The sequence below is a fragment of the Salmo salar genome, chromosome ssa24 (assembly GCF_905237065.1).
Source record: "Salmo salar chromosome ssa24, Ssal_v3.1, whole genome shotgun sequence".
Classification (NCBI taxonomy): domain Eukaryota; kingdom Metazoa; phylum Chordata; class Actinopteri; order Salmoniformes; family Salmonidae; genus Salmo; species Salmo salar.
The window spans coordinates 41,809,955-41,828,063 of NC_059465.1; the positions used below are offsets into that span (position 1 = coordinate 41,809,955).

The 18,109-nt window shown below is 42.9% G+C and overlaps 2 long non-coding RNA genes across 2 annotated transcripts in view; one reads left to right on the forward strand and one right to left on the reverse strand.

Annotated features, from left to right (window-relative positions):
* LOC123730419 (uncharacterized) overlaps positions 1-18,109 on the forward strand; it is a 59,374-nt gene that overhangs the window by 3,827 nt on the left and 37,438 nt on the right. Inside the window, exon 3 of the long non-coding RNA XR_006761818.1 lies at positions 5,878-5,938. This is a non-coding gene — a long non-coding RNA (uncharacterized lncRNA). The remainder of the gene's footprint in view (positions 1-5,877; positions 5,939-18,109) is intronic.
* Positions 11,626-13,972, reverse strand: LOC123730418 (uncharacterized). Its single transcript, XR_006761817.1, has 2 exons — positions 13,511-13,972; positions 11,626-12,309 (listed from the first exon to the last, which is right to left on the reverse strand). It is a non-coding gene; the product is annotated as an uncharacterized lncRNA (long non-coding RNA).

Genomic DNA, 18,109 nt, shown 5'->3' on the forward strand with positions numbered 1-18,109 from the left:
CCTCAAGCCAGTGCCGCCACACCCTCAAAGCTTTAACCACTGCTAGCAACTCCCTGTCCCCCACATCGTAGTTACGCTCCGCCGAACTGAGCTTCTTCGAAAAGAAAGCGCAGGGGCGGAGTTTCAATGGCGCACCCGAGCGCTGTGATAGCACGGCACCCACCCCAGCCTCGGATGCGTCCACCACTACGAACGCTAAAGACGGGTCCGGGTGCGCCAACACGGGTGCGTCGGTGAACAGCGTCTTCAATTTCTTGAAGGCTCCGTCTGCCTCCGTCGACCATCGCAAACGCACCGGCCCCCCCTTCAGCAGTGAGGTAATGGGAGCCGCTACCTGGCCAAAACCCCGGATAAACCTCCGGTAGTAATTGGCAAAGCCTAAAAACCGCTGCACCTCCTTCACCGTGGTTGGAGTCGGCCAATTACGCACGGCCTTAACGCGGTCACACTCCATCACCACCCCCGTGGTGGAAATGCGATAACCCAGAAAGGAGACGGCTCGTTTGGAAAACTCACACTTCTCAGCCTTAACGTATAGGTCATGCTCCAGCAGTCTACCAAGCACCTTGCGCACCAGCGACACATGCGCGGAGCGGGTGGCGGAATATATCAGAATGTCATCGATATATACAATCACGCCCTGCCCGTGCAGGTCCCTGAGAATCTCGTCAACAAAGGATTGAAAGACGGCTGGAGCATTTTTCAACCCATACGGCATGACGAGGTACTCATAATGGCCTGATGTGGTACTAAAGGCAGTTTTCCACTCGTCTCCCTTCTTGATGCGCACCAGATTATACGCGCTCCTGAGATCCAGTTTTGTGAAGAACTGCACTCCGTGAAATGATTCCACCGTCGTAGCGATGAGAGGTAGTGGGTAACTAAACCCCACCGTAATAGCGTTTAGACCTCGGTAATCAATGCACGGATGCAGACCTCCCTCCTTTTTCTTCACAAAAAAGAAACTCGAGGAAGCGGGTGAGATGGAGGGCCGAATGTACCCCTGTCCCAGGGATTCCGTGACATATGTCTCCATAGCCGCCGTCTCCTCCTGTGACAAGGGGTACACGTGACTCCTGGGAAGCGCAGCGTTAACCTGGAGATCTATCGCACAATCCCCCTGTCGATGAGGTGGTAATTTAGTCGCCCTCTTTTTACAAAAAGCGATCGCCAAATCGGCGTATTCAGGGGGAATGCGCACGGTGGACACCTGGTCTGGACTCTCCACCGACGTGGCACCTATGTAAACTCCTAGACACCTACCTGAACACTCCTCTGACCACCCCTGGAGAACCCCCTGTTTCCACGAAATACGGGGATTGTGACCAGCCAGCCAGGGGACCCCCAGCACCACCGGAAACGCAGGCGAGTCAATAAGGAAAAAACGAATGCGTTCCTTATGATTCCCCAGCGTTACCATGTCCAGTGGCACCGTAGACTCCCTGACTAGCCCTGACCCTAATGGTCGGCTATCTAGGGAGTGCACGGGGAAAGGGGAATCTATCGGCACCCGCGGAATGCCCAGCTTAATGGCAAGTCCACGGTCCATAAAATTCCCAGCTGCGCCTGAATCGACTAGCGCCCTATGCTGGGAAGAGGGAAAAATTTTTGTAAACAAAACAGGTAAAAACACATGACCAACAGGGGGTTCTGGGTGAATCTGGTGCTGACTCACCTGAGGTGACCGAGAAATGTTCTGCCTACCATCTCGACTCCCAGACTGGCTCCTCCAGCACCGGTCGGCCGTGTGTCCTCTCCGACCACGGCTGGTGCAGGAGGAGCCACCTCCTCCAGTGCCCCTTGGCACGGCCCCCCCTACCTCCATAGGGGTAGGGGCGGGGGTGCACGGGGGTGGAACGGGCAGGACCCTCTCCGAACGCCCGCGGGCAGCCAGCAAGTTGTCCAGTCGTATGGACATATCTATCAGTTTGTCCAGGGACAGAGCTGTGTCCCGACAGGCCAGCTCCCTGCGGACGTCTGCCCGGAGACTGCAGCGGTAGTGGTCTATGAGGGCCCTGTCGTTCCACCCCGCCCCAGCAGCCAAGGTCCTGAAGTCCAGCGCGAAGTCCTGGGCACTCCTCGTCTCCTGCCTGAGGTGGAACAGCCGTTCACCCGCCGCTCTTCCTTCCGGAGGGTGGTCAAACACGGCCCGAAAGCGGCGGGTGAACTCCGGGTAGTGGTCCCTCGCCGAGTCTGGACCGTTCCAGACCGCATTAGCCCACTCCAGAGCTCGGCCCGTCAGGCAGGAAACGAGGGCACTCACGCTCTCCTCCCCCGTGGGAGCAGGTCTGACGGTGGCCAGGTACAGCTCAAGCTGGAGCAAAAACCCCTGGCACCCAGCCGCCGCCCCATCGTACTCCCTCGGGAGCGCCAGACGAAGCGCGCCAGAGCCAGACGTCATGGGAGGCGAAGATGGCTGTATCGGGGGAGGTGGAGGTGGAGAGAGGATACCACTTCTCTCCCATCTGTCCATCCTCTCCATCATCTGGTCCATTGCCGATCCGATGCGATGGAGGACTGTCGTGTGGTGGAGTACGCGTTCCTCCATCGAGGGCAGAGGAGTGGCCGCTGCTCCCGCTGATTCCATGCCTTCTATCGTGGTGCGGGATTCTGTTACGGCTTGGTAATTGTGGAGGAGGAATGAGGCGCAGGAAGCAGCGAACACAGGGTAGTGGTGTTTTTAATATACACTCACACAAAAAACAAATGTTCCCACACACAGGGGAGAAAATACATACGGCGTCCAACAACGTCGACACGAACACAAGCCGTCTCACAAGAAACAATCATTAATCCCGCACGAACAGGAGCGGGCCAGCTAAACTAAATAGCCCCTCTAATGGCTAATTGACCACAGGTGTCACAAAATAAAAAAAGGGAAAAGCAAAAGGGAATCGGTGGCAGCTAATAGGCCGGTGACGACGACCGCCGAGCGCCACCCGAGCAGGAGGGGGCGCCACCGTCGGTGGGAATCGTGACAGGCACATGTGTTATACCACTGTAATATTAGTTTATCTATGAAATGATTAGTGTATACAGGTCAGATGTCACAGGACTAAAACATGCTGATAACAGGGTTGGGGTGTGCAGCGAATAGCTGGATATAGGTTACTGTTGGTGACTTGGTGAATACAGGCCTATGGAAAGTGGGTTGAGATAGGAAAGTAACAGGAAAGTAACAGGGATGTGTCACGGCTGTTATAAGAATGAGCGGACCAAAATGCAGCGTCGGTTTCGTTCCACATATTTTTTAAAACATGAAACTTAATGCAATGACAAAGAATAAACTTACTGACAAAACAACAAACCGTGACGCAGGAGGAACAAACACACTCACAAAATATAATCACCCACAAAACAGGAAGAGAAAAACCCCTACTTAAATATGATCTCTAATCAGAGGCAATGAGGATCAGCTGCCTCCAATTAGAGATCAACCCCAAACAATCCCAACATAGAAATAGAAAAAACAGAACCTAAACATAGAAATAGAAAACATAGAAAACCCCAAAACACCCCCTGTCACGCCCTGACCAACTCTACTATAGAAAATTACATCTTACTAGGGTCAGGATGTGACAGGATGAGGTGTATTGGCAAAGGAACTGGGGTCTTGAGTAACACACAGGTCATTTAGGGCCAGGATATGCCTGTATCTGTACTTGATTGTACAGGTTTGAGGGTTTTGGCATGTGGGTGTCAGGGTTAGGGCATGGGGGTAACAGGGCTGGGGTGTGTGGGTCATTGAGTTTAGGTGTGTGGGTAAGTGGGCTGAGGTATAGAGATATTGAGGTTGAGGAATAGGGGTAAATATCTGTTCATGTTATTATAGTGTAACGACTGCCGTGAGAGAGAAGGGACCAAAACGCAGCGGAGTTAGTGTTCATCATATTTAATTCTTAAACGGAACACTATACAATTACAAAACAAGAAACTGACAGCCAAACAGTCCTGTCAGGTGAAACACAATGACAGAAACAATTACCCACAAAACCCCAACGGAAAAACATGCACTTATGTGTGACTCCCAATCAACAACAACGAACTTCAGCTGTGCCTGATTGGGAGCCACACACGGCCCAAAACAAAGAAATACAAAAACATAGAAAAAGAACATAGAACGCCCACCCAATGTAACACCCTGGCCTAACCAAAATAAAGAACAAAAACCCCTCTCTATGGCCAGGGCGTTACAGTACCCCCCCCCCAAGGTGCGGACTCCGGCCGCAAAACCTGACACTGAAGGGGAGGGTCCGGGTGGGCCTTCCTACGGCGGCGGCTCAGGTGCGGGACGTGGCCTCTGCCCCACCCTTGGCGTCGCCCTCTTAGGTGGCGCACCTGGCCGCGCCGAAGGTCTGGTGGGCGACCCTGACTTCGCCCGGCTGGCGGGCGACCCTTGTTGCGCCCGGCTGGCGGACGACCCTGGCAGATCCGGACCGGCGGGCCACTCTGGCAGCTCCGAACAGGCGGGCCACTCTGGCAGCCCCGAACAGGCGGGCCACTCTGGCAGCTCCGTACAGGCGGGCCACTCTGGCAGCTCCGTACAGGCGGGCCACTCTGGCAGCTCCGTACAGGCGGGCGGCTCTGGCAGCTCCTGACTGGCGGGCGGCTCTGGCAGCTCCTGACTGGCGGGCGGCTCTGGCAGCTCCTGACTGGCGGGCGGCTCTGGCTCTGGGTCCAGAAGACGCACTTGAGGTCTAGAGCGCAAGTCCTGCACAACCCGTCCTGGCTCGATGCCCAACCTCCCCCGGCAGATGTTAGGAGCTGGGATGTAGCGCACCGGGCTCTCCACGCGTACTGGGGACACCGTGCGCTTTACCGCATAACACGGTGTCTGACCAATACTGCGCTGCCTCCTGTAAGCATGGGGAGCTGGCTCAGGTCTCCAACCTGACTCTGCCACACTCCCGTGTGCCCACGGGGCTGCCTCTCGGGCTTCCTTCCCAGCCGTGTTCCCTCATACCATTGCCGTTGGCCCTTCTTTCCTGCTGCCTCCACTCTTCTGAGTGCCTCTACCTGTTCCCATGGGAGGCGATCCCTTCCGACCAGGATCTCTTCCCAAGTGTAGGATCCCTTGCCGTCCAGGATGTCCTCCCATGTCCAGTCCCTTCTCTCCCTGGTCCAGGATCCTTGCTCCTCCTGGCGCTGCTCCTTCCTCCGCTGCTTGGTCCTTGTTTGGTGGGTAATTCTGTAACGACTGCCGTGAGAGAGAGTGGACCAAAACGCAGCGGAGTTAGTGTTCATCATATTTAATTCTTAAACGGAACACTATACAATTACAAAACAAGAAACTGACAGCCAAACAGTCCTGTCAGGTGAAACACAATGACAGAAACAATTACCCACAAAACCCCAACGGAAAAACATGCACTTATGTGTGACTCCCAATCAACAACAACGAACTTCAGCTGTGCCTGATTGGGAGCCACACACGGCCCAAAACAAAGAAATACAAAAACATAGAAAAAGAACATAGAACGCCCACCCAATGTAACACCCTGGCCTAACCAAAATAAAGAACAAAAACCCCTCTCTATGGCCAGGGCGTTGCATATAGGCAGAGCACTCTGTCACAGTTGTGACCAAGAATAAAACTTACTTTAAAATAATAATAAAAAAAAGCAAAATGGAGGACATGTTAGGCTTACTAATGGCATAAGATTTGCATAGTGGCATGTCTGGGAAAGATGTGGGAACAAATGGGATAACATCATTCTAGATTGTAGCATCACATTCTTCTATGACATATATACTTTCCTTCAAATGAATATGTCTGTCTGGGATTGTGTGTGTTGTATTTTAGAATTGACATGGTCCTGGTTGTTGTATGTCTATTGACCACCTCTCTCTCTCTCTCTCTCTCTCTCTCTCTGGAAGTGGAGGTGTGGACACTGGTCATCAGAGACACTGGAAATTATATTTGGAGGTAAAGGTCACAGTAAGTGATTCGATTGGTTTACAGTGTGTTATTTATTTATTGGATCGTACAGTACTGTACTTCTGCTCTTTAATGTTTTCCTTTATGGTGCTTCTGTGAGATACCATTTCCAACAGTTGTAAAGTATTGTAATACCAAAACAATACAGGTTTTACTTTTCCATGGCCAACCTTAGACTGTTCCCTCCCCGATTACTAAGGACCACAGTTTCTGATGTAAAAACAGCCCTCTGAAAGGACAAAGCTCCACTTAATAACCAGAACATTTAAAAGGAGACATCTTACATACATCGTAAATGAAAAGTAACAACATTATTCACGCTATATTGTGAGTATCAAGGTATTTTTGGGGGGACAGAAAATGTAATCCAAAGTGTGCTTACTACTGTACAACATAACCACTTATATGGTATTTAATGATACTAATTTAACACAATATTGTTGAGGTAACATATACTATGTGTGATACAAAGAAACAAAACTCTTTCTATATAGTAAAACAAGCAACATAATACTTATATTTCTCTGTGTGTCTGTTTTGTTATCAAATCAAAATAGTTGGAATCAAGTATTGGAGTCAGGTGTTGAAAGGTCAACTGCTACTCCTATAGTCCTCATGGTTCCTCCTGCTCCTCTGGTGGTGTAACAGAGACATCTGGTGGTCAGAGAAGGTTACTGCAGGTATATTTAATTACTCACCGATCAGTCATATGGGCATCTGCATTCAGACTGATGCTCCATCACTTCCTCTGGTCTTCTCAAACTGCTGTCCTAGAGTTTTAGTAGCAGTAGTAGTAGCAGTAGCATTAGCAGTAGTAGTAGTATTAGCAGTAGTGGCAGTAATAGTAGGAGTAGTAGTAGTTGGTATTAGTAGTAGAATTAGTAGTAGTTGGTAGTAGTATTAGTAGTAGTTGGTAGTAGTAGTAGTAGTTGGTAGTAGTATTAGTAGTGGTAGTTAGTAGTAGTAGTAGTTGGTAGTAGTATTAGTAGTGGTAGTTAGTAGTAGTAGTAGCAGTAGCAGTAGTTGGTAGTAGCAGTAGCAGTAGTAATAGTAGTAGCAGTAGTAGCAGTAGTAGTAGCAGTAGTAGCAACAGTAGGTAGTAGTAGTAGTAGTAGTAGCAGTTACTAGTAGTAGTAGTTGGTAGTAGTATTAGTAGTAGTGTGTAGTATTATTAGTAGTAGTAGTTGGTAGTAGTATTAGTAGTAGTAGTAGCAGTAGTTGGTACCAGTAGTAGCAGTAGTTGGAACCAGTAGTAGCAGTAGTTGGTACCAGTAGTAGCAGTAGTAGTAGTAGTAATAGTAGTAGTAGTAGTAGTAGTAGTAGTAGTAGTAGTACTATTAGTGGTAGTAGTAGCGGTAGCGGTAGTAGTAATAGTAGTAGTAGTAGTAGTAGTAGTAGTACTATTAGTGGTAGTAGTAGTAGAAGTTGGTAGTACTAGTAGTAGTAGTACTTGGTAGTAGTAGTAGCGGCAGTAGTAGTAGTAGTAGCGGCAGTAGTAGTAGTAGTAGCAGCAGTAGTAGTAGTAGTAGTAGTAGTAGTAGTAGTAGTAGTAGTAGTAGTAGTAGTAGTAGTAGTAGTTGGTAGTAGTAGTAGCGGTAGTAGTAGCAGTAGTAGTAGTAGTAGTAGTTGGTAGTACTAGTAGTAGTATCAGGTAAAGAGAGAGACCAGCCTACTGTTGACAGCTCAGTGTTGACAGATAAGTGTTGACACCTCAGCTCTGTACTGTAGAGAATCATCCAAGACAAACAATGTCCAAACACTGATGTCTTACAAAGTTCAATTTCTTTATTTCAACAATATCAGTCTCATGTGGTATCAGAGTTCCATTGGGATAGATTCCCAGCATCAATATGAGACGTCACCGTGGTAACTGGAAGCTACATCCACATCCCTGATTACTACCCACTGGGTAATGGGCTCAACTAACAGACCATAATAAACACATGTATCACTCATCAATCCTTCACTGTGACCTCTGAACCCTGAACCAAATCTTACGTGAGCAGAGCGTTGCCTGTCTGTCCACTAGTGAGTACTGTAGAGATATGTTTAAGGTTTCAACTTGAAACATAACATCATAACAACAGCAGTATCCTGATGAACTTTGATTGATGAAGGTCAGCAAATAGAAAACAACAGTGTGACTGTAGTAAAATAATAACACTCCTATGTTTCTCTCACAGTGGCGGAAAATACAGTGGGATTCTCTCTAACTAGTCTCCTCTCTAACCCCTACACAAAACAGTTGTCTCTCTAACTAGTCTCCTCTCTAACCCCTACACAAAACAGTTGTCTCTAACTAGTCTCCTCTCTAACCCCTACACAAAACAGTTGTCTCTCTAACTAGTCTCCTCTCTAACCCCTACACAAAACAGTTGTCTCTAACTAGTCTCCTCTCTAACCCCTACACAAAACAGTTGTCTCTAACTAGTCTCCTCTCTAACCCCTACACAAAACAGTTGTCTCTCTAACTAGTATCCTCTCTAACCCCTACACAAAACAGTTGTCTCTAACTAGTCTCCTCTCTAACCCCTACACAAAACAGTTGTCTCTCTAACTAGTATCCTCTCTAACCCCTACACAAAACAGTTGTCTCTAACTAGTCTCCTCTCTAACCCCTACACAAAACAGTTGTCTCTAACTAGTCTCCTCTCTAACCCCTACACAAAACAGTTGTCTCTAACTAGTATACTCTCTAACCCCTACACAAAACAGTTGTCTCTAACTAGTCTCCTCTCTAACCCCTACACAAAACAGTTGTCTCTAACTAGTATCCTCTCTAACCCCTACACAAAACAGTTGTCTCTAACTAGTCTCCTCTCTAACCCCTACACAAAACAGTTGTCTCTCTAACTAGTCTCCTCTCTAACCCCTACACAAAACAGTTGTCTCTCTAACTAGTATCCTCTCTAACCCCTACACAAAACAGTTGTCTCTAACTAGTATCCTCTCTAACCCCTACACAAAACAGTTGTTTCTAACTAGTCTCCTCTCTAACCCCTACACAAAACAGTTGTCTCTCTAACTAGTATCCTCTCTAACCCCTACACAAAACAGTTGTCTCTCTAACTAGTCTCCTCTCTAACCCCTACACAAAACAGTTGTCTCTAACTAGTCTCCTCTCTAACCCCTACACAAAACAGTTGTCTCTCTAACTAGTCTCCTCTCTAACCCCTACACAAAACAGTTGTCTCTAACTAGTCTCCTCTCTAACCCCTACACAAAACAGTTGTCTCTAACTAGTCTCCTCTCTAACCCCTACACAAAACAGTTGTCTCTAACTAGTATCCTCTCTAACCCCTACACAAAACAGTTGTCTCTAACTAGTCTCCTCTCTAACCCCTACACAAAACAGTTGTCTCTCTAACTAGTCTCCTCTCTAACCCCTACACAAAACAGTTGTCTCTAACTAGTCTCCTCTCTAACCCCTACACAAAACAGTTGTCTCTCTAACTAGTCTCCTCTCTAACCCCTACACAAAACAGTTGTCTCTAACTAGTCTCCTCTCTAACCCCTACACAAAACAGTTGTCTCTAACTAGTCTCCTCTCTAACCCCTACACAAAACAGTTGTCTCTAACTAGTATCCTCTCTAACCCCTACACAAAACAGTTGTCTCTAACTAGTCTCCTCTCTAACCCCTACACAAAACAGTTGTCTCTCTAACTAGTATCCTCTCTAACCCCTACACAAAACAGTTGTCTCTCTAACTAGTCTCCTCTCTAACCCCTACACAAAACAGTTGTCTCTAACTAGTCTCCTCTCTAACCCCTACACAAAACAGTTGTCTCTCTAACTAGTATCCTCTCTAACCCCTACACAAAACAGTTGTCTCTCTAACTAGTCTCCTCTCTAACCCCTACACAAAACAGTTGTCTCTAACTAGTCTCCTCTCTAACCCCTACACAAAACAGTTGTCTCTCTAACTAGTATCCTCTCTAACCCCTACACAAAACAGTTGTCTCTCTAACTAGTATCCTCTCTAACCCCTACACAAAACAGTTGTCTCATCCAACTCATCCTTCTTCCCTCTCTTCCTCCTCTTTTTACTCTTGTCTCTCTCTGGATATTTGGGGAGTCTGGACTGCTGCTCTCTCCTCCCACTGCAACACAACACACAGCACTGATCAACACACTGACTCTCTGGAGGATGTACAACAGTGTCAAATATAATATAATCTACATCCATAACTCACTAAGTGGAGGAATTATATCCATGCTGTTTCTCCTCCTCAGTGGAAGTGTGGGGTCTGTATCTGAGGTCTCTCCTCCCACTGTAACACAACATAGAGAACTGGTCAAAATGCAAATCATTTTATAACATTTTTGACATGCGTTTCTCTGGATTTTGTTGTTGTTATTCTGTCTCTCACTGTTCAAATAAACCATTAAAATTATAGACTGATCATTTCTTTGTCAGTGGGCAAACGTACAAAATCAGCAGGGGATCAAATACTTTTTTCCCTCACTGTACATAAAACAATCACGCACAAAAACCATGGGGAAAACAGAGGGTTAAATAATGAACATGTAGTTGGGGAATTGAAACCAGGTGTGTAAAACAAAGACAAAACAAATGGAAAATGAAAAGTGGATCGGCGATGGCTAGAAAGATGGGGACGTCGACATCCGAACGCCACCCGAACAAGGAGAAGGACCGACCTCGGCGGAAGTCATGACAACATCATTATGTACAGAACAAACAGGACCAATCAGATTTCTCCTGTCACTCAAGCGTCCCTCATGTAGGGCACCAATGAGATCTGGTGAACTTCATAAATAATGTTGTTTAGTTATTGGTTATCTCTGATCAAATGATTATGTTCATTGTTTGTGATAAGCAGCATTGGGCTCTATGGCAGATACAGGATATTGTGTCAGGAGGCAGGGTTCTATGGAATATACATTCAGTAGAATTTGAAGAACATCTGACATCTTAATCCAACCTACCTTGAGAACATTTGGGGAGAGTATTGATAAATGTAAAGAAACTGATTTAATTTGTAGCCTTGAAGAAGACACACTGCTGTTCACAAGGCCTGTAGTTTTATAGTATCAGATTAACACTCTGGTCTGTTCTTTGTCTTGTGTTATTGGTTGTCAATAAACAAAACAGACAAATAAGTAATTACTCACGTTGTTCTGATCATCCATTATCCAAGATAGAGAGTCATGAATAATGATCATGTAAAACAGAATGCATTAGTTATTATTGTTCATTGAATTTCTGTCTCATTACATAATTTAATGAAATACTATACATCATATTGGAATGACTGTTCATCACATTCATTACTAATGTACATCTAGGGAAAGGGATGTAAGCAGTGCTCCTATTGGAACAGTCTAAACATCACAGAATGCTTCATACTAGGACATCAAACTGAATTAAAGCTGATTCCATGTTCATTTTGGAGTGTGAAATGTTGAGCACCATAGCAGATATATTGTAGGAGGACTATGTGAAATGTTGATCTCTATGGCAGATATATTGTAGGAGGACTATGTGAAATGTTGACCTCTATGGCAGATATATTGTGGGAGGACAATGTGAAATGTTGACCTCTATGGCAGATATATTGTAGGAGGACTATGTGAAATATTGACCTCTATGGCAGATACATTCTGGCAGGACTATGTGAAATGTTGACTTCTATGGCTGATATATTGTGGGAGGACTATGTGAAATGTTGACCTCTATGGCAGATATATTGTGGGAGGACTATGTGAAATGTTGACCTCTATGGCAGAGAAATTGTGGGAGGACTATGTGAAATGTTGACCTCTATGGCAGATTTATTGTGGGAGAACAATGTGAAAGGGAAAGGAAAGGGGGATACCTAGTCAGTTGTCCAACTGAATGTATTCAACTGAAATGTGTCTTCCGCATTTAACTCAACCCCTCTGAAATGTTGAGCTCTATAGCAGATATATTGTGGGACGTTTATGTGAAATGTTGACCTCTATGGCAGATATATTGTAGGAGGACTATGTGAAATGTTCACCTCTATGGCAGATATATTGTAGGAGGACTATGTGAAATGTTCACCTCTATGGTAGATATATTGTGGGAGGACTATGTGAAATGTTGACCTCTATGGCAGATATTTTGTAGGAGGACTATGATGTGAACATTCTGGATAGTTTAAAGAACATCTATACATCTTAATCCAACCTACCTTGAGAACATGTGGGGAGAGTATTGATAAATGTAAAGAAACTGATTTAATTTGTAGCCATGAAGAAGACACACTGCTGTTCACAAGGCCTGTAGTTTTTATAGTGTCAGATTAACACTCTGGTCTGTTCTTTGTCTTGTGTTATTGGTTGTCAATAAACAAAACAGACAAATAAGTAATTACTCACCGAAATCTGATCATCCATTATCCAAGATGGAGAGTCATGAATAATGATCATGTAAAACAGAATGTATTAGTTATTATTGTTCATTGAATTTCTGTCTCATTATATAATTTAATTAAATACCATACATCATATTGGAATGACTGTTCATCACATTCATTACTAATGTACATCTAGGGAAAGGGATGGAAGCAGCACTACTATGTGAGCAGACTGAGAATGACTGAATGCTTCATAATAAGACATCAAGCTAAATTCAAGCTGATTCCATGTTAATTTTGATGTATGAAATGTTGAGCTATATGGCAGATATATTGTGGGAGGTTTATGGTATTGCTCCTGATCATCCATTATCCAAGATGGAGAGGAATGAATATTGATAATGTATAACAAAATGTATGAGTTATTAAAGCTACATTCAATCTAATTTTCAGTCACATTACATTATTCAATCAAATACCATACATTTTATCGATGTTCACTAAATTATTGCTAATGTACATCTAGTGAAAGGGATGTAAGCAGTGCTACTATTGGAACAGTCTAAACATCACAGAATGCTTCATACTAGGACATCAAACTGAATTCATGCTGATTCCATCTTCATTTTGGAGTGTGATATGTTGACCTCTATAGCAGATATATTGTAGGAGGACTATGTGAAATGTTGACCTCTATGGCAGATATATTGTAGGAGGACTATGTGAAATATTGACCTCTATGGCAGATACATTCTGGTAGGACTATGTGAAATGTTGACCTCTATGGCTGGTATATTGTGGGAGGACTATGTGAAATGTTGACCTCTTTGGCTGATATATTGTGGGAGAACTATGTGAAAGGGAAAGGAAAGGGGGATACCTAGTCAGTTGTCCAACTGAATGTATTCAACTGAAATGTGTTTTCTGCATTTAACTCAACCTCTCTGAAATGTTGAGCTCTATAGCAGATATATTGTGGGAGATCTATGATATGAAAATTCTGGATAATTTGAAGAACTTCTATACATCTTAATCCAACCTACCTTGAGAACATTTGGGGAGAGTATTGATAAATGTAAAGAAACTGATTTAATTTGTAGCCTTGAAGAAGACACACTGCTGTTCACAAGGCCTGTAGTTTTATAGTATCAGATTAACACTCTGGTCTGTTCTTTGTCTTGTGTTATTGGTTGTCAATAAACAAAACAGACAAATAAGTAATTACTCACGTTGTTCTGATCATCCATTATCCAAGATGGAGAGTCATGAATAATGATCATGTAAAACAGAATGTATTAGTTATTATTGTTCATTGAATTTCTGTCTCATTACATAATTTAATGAAATACCATTCATCATATTGGAATGACTGTTCATCACATTCATTACTAATGTACATCTAGGGAAAGAGATGTAAGCAGCACTACTATGTGAGCAGTCTGAGAATAACGGAATGCTTCATAATAAGACATCAAGCTAAATTCAAGATGATTCTATTTTAATTTTAACGTGTGAAATGTTGAGCTATATGGCAGATATATTGTAGGAGGACTATGTGAAATGTTGAGCTATATGGCAGATATATTGTAGGAGGACTATGTGAAATATTGACCTCTATGGCAGATATATTATAGGAGGACTATGTGAAATGTTGAGCTCTATGGCAGATATATTGTGGGAGGACTATGTGAAATGTTGACCTCTATGGCAGATATATTGTAGGAGGACTATGTGAAATGTTGATCTCTATGGCAGATATATTATAGGAGGACTATGTGAAATGTTGAGCTCTATGGCAGATATATTGTAGGAGGACTATGTGAAATGTTGACCTCTATGGCAGATATATTGTGGGAGGACTATTTGAAATGTTGACCTCTATGGCAGATATATTGTAGGAGATCTATGATATGTAAATTCTGGATAATTTGAAGAACATCTATACATCTTAATCCAACCTACCTTGAGAACATTTGGGGAGAGTATTGATAAATGTAAAGAAACTGATTTAATTTGTAGCCTTGAAGAAGACACACTGCTGTTCACAAGGCCTGTAGTTTTTATAGTATCAGATTAACACTCTGGTCTGTCTTTGTCTTGTGTTATTGGTTGTCAATAAACAAAACAGACAAATAAGTAATTACTCACCTGATTCTGATCATTCATTATCCAAGATGGAGAGTCATGAATAATGATCATGTAAAACAGAATGCATTAGTTATTATTGTTCGTTGAATTTCTATCTCATTACATAATTTAATGAAATACCATACATCATATTGGAATGACTGTTCATCACATTCATTACTAATGTACATCTAGGGAAAGAGATGTAAGCAGCACTACTATGTGAGCAGTCTGAGAATGACTGAATGCTTCATAATAAGACATCAAGCTAAATTCAAGATGATTCTATTTTAATTTTAACGTGTGAAATGTTGAGCTATATGGCAGAAATATTGTAGGAGGACTATGTGAAATGTTGACCTCTTTGGCAGATATATTGTAGGAGGACTATGTGAAATGTTGACCTCTATGGCAGATATATTGTGGGAGGACTATGTGAAATGTTGACCTCTATGGCAGATATATTGTGGGAGGACTATGTGAAATATTAACCTCTATAGCAGATATATTGTGGGAGGACTATGTGAAATGTTGATCTCTATGGCAGATATATTGTGGGAGGACTATGTGAAATGTTGACCTCTTTGGCAGATATATTGTGGGAGGACTATGTGAAATGTTGACCTCTTTGGCAGATATATTGTGGGAGGACTATGTGAAATGTTGATCTCTATGGCAGATATATTGTGGGAGGACTATGTGAAATGTTGACCTCTATGGCAGATATTTTGTAGGAGATCTATGATATGAACATTCTGGATAATTTGAAGAACATCTATACATGTTAATCCAACCTACCTTGAGAACATTTGGGGAGAGTATTGATAAATGTAAAGAAACTTATTTAATTTGTAGCCTTGAAGAAGACACACTGCTGTTCACAAGGCCTGTAGTTTTTATAGTATCAGATTAACACTCTGGTCTGTTCTTTGTCTTGTGTTATTGGTTGTCAATAAACAAAACAGACAAATAAGTAATTACTCACCCCGTACTGATCATCCATTATCCAAGATGGAGAGTCATGAATAATGATCATGTAAAACAGAATGTATTAGTTATTATTGTTCATTGAATTTCTATCTCATTACATAATTCAATCAAATACCATACATCATATTGATATGACTGTTCATCACATTCATTACTAATGTACATCTAGGGAAAGGGATGTCAGCAGTGCTACTATTGGAACAGTCTAAACATCACAGAATGCTTCATACTAGGACATCAAACTGAACTCAAGCTGATTCCATGTTCATTTTGGAGTGTGAAATGTTGAGCACCATAGTAGATATATTGTGAGAGGACTATGTGAAATGTAGACCTCTATAGCAGATATATTGTGAGAGGACTATGTGAAATGTTGACCTCTATGGCAGATATATTGTGGGAGGACTATGTGAAATGTTGACCTCTATGGGAGATATATTGTAGGAGGACTATGTGAAATATTAACCTCTATAGCAGATATATTGTGGGAGGACTATGTGAAATGTTGACCTCTATGGCAGATATATTGTAGGAGGACTATGTGAAATATTAACCTCTATAGCAGATATATTGTGGGAGGACTATGTGAAATGTAGACCTCTATAGCAGATATATTGTGGGAGGACTATGTGAAATGTTGATCTCTATGGCAGATATATTGTGGGAGGACAATGTGAAATATTAACCTCTATAGCAGATATATTGTGGGAGGACTATGTGAAATGTTGACCTCTATGGCAGATATATTGTGGGAGTACTATTTGAAATATTGATCTCTATGATAGATATACTGACGGAGGGCTTTGTGAAAGGTAAAGGAAAGGAAAGGGGGATACCTAGTCAGTTGTCCAACAATGTTTTCAACTGAAATGTGTCTTCCGCATTTAACTAAACCCCTCTGAAATGTTGACCTCTATGGCAGATATATTGTAGGAGGACTATGTGAAATGTTGACCTCTATGGCAGATATATTGTGGGAGGACTATGTGAAATGTTGATCTCTATGGCAGATATATTGTGGGAGGACTATGTGAAATGTTGACCTCTATGGCAGATATATTGTAGGAGGACTATGTGAAATGTTGACCTCTATGGCAGATATATTGTAGGAGGACTATGTGAAATGTTGACCTCTATGGCAGATATATTGTGGGAGGACTATGTGAAATGTTGATCTCTATGGCAGATATATTGTAGGAGGACTATGTGAAATGTTGACCTCTATGGCAGATATATTGTAGGAGGACTATGTGAAATGTTGACCTCTATGGCAGATATATTGTAGGAGATCTATGACATGAAAATTCTGGATAATTTGAAGAACATCTATACATCTTAATCCAACCTACCTTGAGAACATTTGGGGAGAGTATTGATAAATGTAAAGAAACTGATTTAATTTGTAGCCTTGAAGAAGACACACTGCTGTTCACAAGGCCTGTAGTTTTTATAGTATCAGATTAACACTCTGGTCTGTTCTTTGTCTTGTGTTATTGGTTGTCAATAAACAAAACAGACAAATAAGTAATTACTCACCCCATCCTGATCATCCATTATCCAAGATGGAGAGTCATGAATAATGATCATGTAAAACAGAATGTATTAGTTATTATCATTACCTTCAAATCACCATCTGTCACATGATCCTCTCAAATACCATAGTGATGTGATATACATCAGAGGGGTATGAGTGTTCATCACATTCATTATTAATGACAATCAAGGGACGTGACAGTAATGTTGGAATGGTTCTAATGCTTTAGGACAAGCTCAAAGCTCAGAGTGATGGTAATATGCATTGTAACTAGTTGATATTCAGAATGAATCTAGTCTATTCATCTGTAACTCCTACTATGAACTCCTACCTCCATGAGAAAGTAGAAGTGTTCTGTACAGGGAAAGAGACTGGTTGTTATTGCTGTTGTTTAGGTGTTTAGAAACATTACTGGAGTTATAGAACACTTACCTCCTATATCCCATAAACCCACTGCAGCCTCCTCCTTCTGTTCTCCATGGATGACCTGACATATGTAGACTCCTCTATCTGACCTCCTGTAGTCTCTCAGCCTCAGAGACACGTTGCCTCTCTCCAGCTCCTGGGTGATCAGACTCACTCTGCCCTCATAGCCACTCCTCTCTGTCACCTGGCCATTCTGATACAGGTAAATACACTCTGTCCCTTTAAACCACCTGATCGTCGTGGCAACAGCACTGGTGTCAGGTGAGAGGTGACAGGGGAGGGTGACCTCTTTACCAACATCAGCCTCCACATAGTCTTCTGAGGTGAGTTTAAACTGAGCTGTTCAGAAAGAGAGAACATTTCATGTTTAATGACATCATCTGTGTCAGGAACACAAATACTCTCAGTACATTTATAAACACAGCTGAATGAAAAACTACAATAGACATACAACAACCAGGACCATGTCAATTCTAAAATACAACTCACACAATCCCAGACAGACATATTCATTTGAAGGAAAGTATTTATGTCATAGAAGAATGTGATGCTACAAATCTAGAATGATATTATCCCATTTGTTCCCACATCTTTCCCAGACATGCCACTATGCAAATCTTATGCCACTAGTAAGCCTAACATGTCATCCATTTTGATTATTTATGTATTTATTTATTTAAAAGTATGTTTTATGAGTGCTCTGCCTATAATAACATGAACAGATATTTACCCCTATTCCTCAACCTCAATA